Genomic DNA, 6,436 nt, shown 5'->3' with positions numbered 1-6,436 from the left:
ACAAAATTAATTGTATGTTCTTTTCTGGTGTGGTACGGGCAGGAAACAGGTGGGCAAAGTTTGTGCGCAAGTTACAAATGATCGCTGACAATTGGGAAAGCAGGGAAACCCTTTGCTGCTGGGAATCTCATCGAGGATTGCGTGGTCGACTCGGCGGCTTGTAATTGTCCGCCAGACCTCACGGAAAAAATTTGAAAAAATAGCTCTTTCACCTCAAACTGTTGCTCACACAGTTCGAAGATATGGTCTCAGATATAAAGCAGCAATTAATGGAGAGAGCGGCAAACTTCATCTCACTTTCTATCGCTCTTGACGAGTCCGGGGACGTTGCGGACATATCTCAGCTCGTCATATCCATTCGAGGTGTCGACGACAATCTGCGTAAGAATTGAAACTTCCTGGCAAATTAAAACTGTGTGCTCGACCGAGACTCGAACTCGGGACCTTTGCCTTTCGCGGGCAAGTGCTCTACCAACTGAGCTACCGAAGCACGACTCAGGCCCGGTACCCACAGCTTTACTTCTGCCAGTACCTCGTCTCCTACCTTCCAAACTTTACAGAAGCTCTCCTGCAAGAAGAAGCACTCTCGCAGGAGAGCTTCTGTAAAGTTTGGAAGGTAGGAGACGAGGTACTGGCAGAAGTAAAGCTGTGGGTACCGGGCGTGAGTCGTGCTTCGGTAGCTCAGTTGGTAGAGCACTTGCCCGCGAAAGGCAAAGGTCCCGAGTTCGAGTCTCGGTCGGGCACACAGTTTTGATCTGCCAGGAAGTTTGATATCAGCGCACACTCCGCTGTAGAGTGAAAATCTCATTCTGGAAACATCCCCCAGGCTGTGGCTAAGCCATGTCTCCGCAATATCCTTTCTTTCAGGAGTGCTAGTTCTGCAAGGTTCGCAGGAGAGCTTCTGTAAAGTTTGGAAGGTAGGAGACGAGGTACTGGCAGAAGTAAAGCTATGGTTACCGGGCGTGAGTCGTGCTTCGGTAGCTCAGTTGGTAGAGCACTTGCCCGCGAAAGGCAAAGGTCCCGAGTTCGAGTCTCGGTCGGGCACACAGTTTTAATCTGCCAGGAAGTTTCATATCAGCGCACACTCCGCTGCAGAGTGAAAATCTCATTCTGCGTAAGAATTCCTCGATCTTATACCATTAAAAGACACAACCAAGGTTTGGATATTTTTCTAGCCGTGGAAAACGTGATAGAGTCAATGGCTTTAAAATGGGAATGCCTGACCAGCGTAACAAGGGATGGAGCCCCTGCGCTACGAGGGATACACACTGGATTTCTGAGTTACGTGAGGTCAAAATTGACAGAAGTCGGCTGTTCCTTATTCGCGACAGTCCATTGTCTGATACACCAGGAGGCACTTTGTGCGAAGATTGTCAACATCAAAAATGTTATGGACACAGTTCTTCGAATGGTTAATTATCTCCGCTCGCATGGACTCACACATCGCCAATTTGAAGAATTTCTGTCTGATATCGAAGCAGAATACCCGGACATTTCCTACCCCACGGAAGTAAGATGGTTGAGCAGAGGAAAGGTGCTTCATCGGTTTTAGCCCTTGAGGGGCGAAGTAACTAACTTTTTGGAAATAAAGGACGTCCAGAAGAATTACTTTGTGATCCTAAGTGGGTGTCGAATTTGGCGTTTTGAGTGACCTTACTGGTCATTTGAATAGTTTGAACATTTCACTCCAACGCGAAAATCACCATGTCGTTGATTTAGTGCAGACGATTCAAGAATTTAGAAAAAAAGACTTATTTTGTGGGAAAAACAATTGCTCATGACGAATTGTAGACACTTTCCTGCACTAGGCAGCGTTAAAGAAGATGTGGATTTTTCAGATTATGTTGCAATTATTTGCGAATTACATAAACGGTTTGAAAACAGATTTTTGGTGATAAGTGAGCTTCAATCGCCCGTTTTCCCTTCGGCATAGGACGTCTCACAATTGCTTAACTAGAGCTGATTGACCTGCAGTGCGATATGCGCTGAAGGACCGCTTTCTCATGTGTAAAACTTTGGATGACTTTTACAGCCGTCTTCCTCGAGAGAAACATCCTCTTTTGCACAAGCACGCAGCCTAAGATCTCTCAATGTTTGGTTCCACGTATATCTGTGAGCGCCTTTTCTATCTTTTAAAGCTTGCTAAAACTAAGAACCGTTCATTAGTTGGCGATAAAAATTTGACTAATTCCTTGAAGTTATCAGTCTCAGGAAATTTTGTATCAAACACTGACAAAACCGTTTCCTCGAAAAAAAAGTGTAAAATATTAATTGTCTTCTTTAACAATGTTGATTGTAAGAATTAAAGAGCTTTATAACAATAATTCTATTTTTAATAAGGTTTCAAACTTGGCCGGTTAAAATTATTACATACAAAACAGAAAACTAAGGATCCGATTTCTAAACTCTGAAAAGGGATACAAAGAGATGTAGCCCGAAGTATAACAAAAAATATTTACTTGTAACTGCTAACAGTAAGAATGAGACTCTATATTCCTTACATAAAGTTATTTCTAAAATAGAATATTTATGACTCTAGTTCATTTAAGAAACTAATATATTTTTCAAGACGCCTATTGTACATATGCCGAGTGTGCATGTGCAGTAGTAATAGTGTGGTGTCACCGCCAGACACAGCCGACTTTGCTAGCGATGGTTCACTGACAAAATACGCTCTCATTTGCCGAGACGATAGTTAGCATAGCCTTCAGCTACGTCATTTGCTACGACCTAGCAAGGCACCATTACCAGTTACTATTGATGCTGTAAAACATGTACCGTCAAGAGCGATGTTCACCATTTATGGATTAAAGTTAAGTATTCCACAGCTACGTCCTTTTTTGCTAAAGTCTAACTTCCTTGTCCTGTTCCAGACCTCACGCCAGCCTGCGTGAGCTAAAACGCGTGCCTTTCGGCTTCCTCTCATAGTGGGTTGGCTCTCTTGCCAATCCACAACAAAGAGAATGGACCTGTGAGTCAGAAAACAACTAAGATGTTCTTCGATTCTTGTTTTGGATATTGTTTTCTAAAGCTTTGCGTAGTAATTCTGCCACACGAACACTAGTTGTTATCCAAACGGTAAATGGTTTGCTTGTTTTACCTCTCATCGGACTCTTTTACAGAGGTGCACATCCTCTGTTAGTTTGGTTCAAATGGTTCGAATGGCTCTGAGCACTATGGGACTTAACATCTAAGGTCATCAGTCCCCTAGAACTTAGAACTACTTAAACCTATCTAACCTATGGACATCACACACATCCATGCCCGAGGCAGGATTCGAACCTGCGACCGTAACGGTCACGCGATTCCAGACTGAAGCGCCTAGAACCGCACGGCCACACCGGCTGGCTGTGTTATCTTGTTTGCGTTGGATCTGACTGCGGGACAGTCCACCGCAGAGCAGTGGTGTGCAGTCTCACTCGCTCCGTAGCTCTCTCTCTCGGTCCATGGCGACACTAGCGACACACGGTCGCGGACGTGGCGCTGAACTACACTGCCTGGCGCCCTCGGGGCGCAATTCTTGGATGAGCCTGGCGTAGAGACTGCCAGCAGACCCGGCCAAACTACGTCCTGCGGAGATTTCCTCGCTGCTCCACGCCAACCGACCGACTGCCACACATCAGCAAGGAGACAGCACTAAAACAATTGAGCAGTCGACATCACAAGTTACACACAGTTTCACGAACACGTGCAGGAAGGACTAAACAATACTAACGGCAGCGACTGTGCAATGACAAGGACGAATCACGAGTCGGCACACGCAGGCAACCCATAAGCGATCGCCGGCCAAAACACACGTCGTCCGACAAGGCGACCGACCGACGACCAACCAAGGCGGTCCGCACTCAAATGATATGTATCGGCAACCGTCTGACGAATCATGGCTTTCCGGACCACACTGCAGCCGCGCCCCGACTGAACTTCTGCCGCGTCCTAACTCAAACACTGCCACGTCTGAACTCCACTGCTAGCGCCTCCCAACTCACTGGCAGATCCGAACTAACTCCGAACACACGACTACCGGGAAATAATAGCAGTCAGTAAAGATAATACGCCATGGCTTATAACGATAAGCGCCACCGCTTCTACTCACGGGCAGGCAAGGCGGCATGTGAGTGACACCAGAAATTGAAATTAACATAACTAGGTGGTAGTACAGTAAAAACAGGATGTCAAATGAGGTATGGCACGAACACCAGCCACGCACGGCTCAGAAATGCCTCCCATTTTTATTGATGAACTGACATAAAATAATAAAAGGGTAGAAAGGTTTTAAGTCCTTTGGTGTGCATGTTGATGAAAACTTAAACTGGAGGGAAACTATACAGTAAATCTTCTGAAACGTTGAGGTTAATCTGTACCATACGAATAACTGTCAATTTTATCTACACTATCTGGTCAAAAGCACCCGACCACCTGTTAACGGACACTGATGCGGAATGTGTCCAAAATTCACCTCTTGAATGCTTCAGCTCTGCTGGGGACACTTTAAATAAGGTGTCTGTATGTCTATGGACGAATGGCAGCCCATTCTTCCTCTAGAGCCTAAACCAGAGAAGATAATAATGTTGGACGCTGCTATCTGGAGCGAAGTAGACGTTGTGTTTCATCCCAAAGGTGTTACATTGGGTTCAGGTCGCGACTCAGGGTAGGCGAATCCACTTCAGGAATGCTATTGTCCACAAAAAATTTCCTCATAGATGCTGCTTTGTGACAGGCTGCATTGTCATACTGATGCAGGCATCGCTTACCAACTGGTCCTCTAATGTACGTACTACATAATGCTGCAAAATATGTTCATATCACTCTATATTTAACGTTTTCTTAAGCGCAACAAACGGACCACAGTCTAACCACGAAAAATAAACCCATACTACAACAACTTTACTGGACGAACTACAAGCAATGACAGCTAACATTCTCTAGGTATTTTCTAAACCGAACCATTCCAACGAATTGCTGTAAAGTACAGAGCGATTAATTACTCTAAAACATTAGTTTCTAGGTTTGTCGCTCTTTACACCTCCTCAAGCGTCGCTTAGCATTGAATACAGATAAGTGTGAATTTTCAGCAGTTATTGTGCCAGGCCGGTATCACTGTGGTAGTCACGAGTGACTTCTTTCTCAGATTTCAAGGGACTTTTTACAACCTCCCTTCCCGATGCTAGACGGTCGCTCTCCGTCAGTACATGCGTTGTACCTGGTGTTGGTTTAGATGAGGCTGTTCCTTTTCATTTCCATCTAAGAATCATATTACCAACAGCTGATGTGAGCAGCTTTATAAAGGTTGAAATGGACCTGATGGATTCATTACTCAGGTGGCATCTAGAGACTTGTCCACTTTCGAAGTCACTGAGCTCTTCTGGAACACCCATTCTTTTCATACTGCTTTTCAACTGCCAAAGCCGGCCGGAGTGGCCGTGCGGTTCTGGGCGCTACAGTCTGGAACCGAGCGACCGCTACGGTCGCAGGTTCGAATCCAGCCTCGGGCATGGATGTGTGTTATGTCCTTAGGTTAGTTAGGTTTAATTAGTTCTAAGTTCTAGGCGACTGATGACCACAGAAGTTAAGTCGCATAGTGCTCAGAGCCATTTGAATCATTTTTTTCAACTGCCAACACAATACTCCCTGCCTCCTTTTATACACTCATGCTGATAAATTAAGGATAATAATGATACATCGTGAGACAACGCTCTAGTGGGCGGTTTGCGGGTTTAAATCACCTCGGGGTATGACCATGCGGTGCATTTGACCTGCGGTTGTCGTATGGTGGCGCTGAGAGCAGCCCACATACACAGACGTGTGTTGGTGCATGTCAGAGTACCGTGTAGCGAGTAAGTGTGCAGACGTTTTCAGACGCCCTAATGGTGACTGTGTGTTGAAAATGGCTCAAAGAACACATTTTGATGGCGTTATGAGGGGTAGGGGTAGGGCGACTGGAGGCTGGTCAAACACAGCAAGTCGTAGCACTGGCCTTCCGTGTGCCACAAAGTATGATCTCACGATTATGGAAACGATTCCAGCAGACAGGAAACGTGTCCAGGCGCTACAGTACGGGACGTCCACAGTGTAAAATACCACAAGGAGACCGATATTTCACCATCAGTGCTGGCAGACGGCCACGGAGTACTGCAGGTAGCCTCGCTATGGACCTTACCGCAGCCACTGGAACAGTTGTCTCCAGAAACACAGTCTACAGACGACTGAACAGACATGGTTTATTCGCCCTGAGACCTGCAAGGTGCATTCCACTGATCCCTGGTTACAGGAGAGCCTGTAAAGCCTGGTGTCAAGAACACAGTACATGGTCATTGCAACAGTGGTCCCAGGTTGTGTTCACGGACGAGTCCAGTGTTTCTCGCCGCGTTTCCATCTGGCGTGAACCAGGAACCAGATACCAACCCCTTAATGTCCTTGAAAGGGACCTGTATGGAGG

The 6,436-nt window shown here is 46.0% G+C and overlaps 1 non-coding gene across 1 annotated transcript; it reads right to left on the bottom strand.

Moving 5' to 3' along the window:
• Window positions 1–416: 416 nt before the first annotated feature.
• On the bottom strand, window positions 417–491 carry Trnas-cga. Its single transcript has one exon. It is a non-coding gene; the product is annotated as a tRNA-Ser (tRNA).
• Window positions 492–6,436: the final 5,945 nt, after the last annotated feature.

The sequence above is a fragment of the Schistocerca piceifrons genome, chromosome 7, assembly GCF_021461385.2.
Source record: "Schistocerca piceifrons isolate TAMUIC-IGC-003096 chromosome 7, iqSchPice1.1, whole genome shotgun sequence".
Taxonomy (NCBI): domain Eukaryota; kingdom Metazoa; phylum Arthropoda; class Insecta; order Orthoptera; family Acrididae; genus Schistocerca; species Schistocerca piceifrons.
This window is presented reverse-complemented; position numbering and strand designations above follow the sequence as displayed.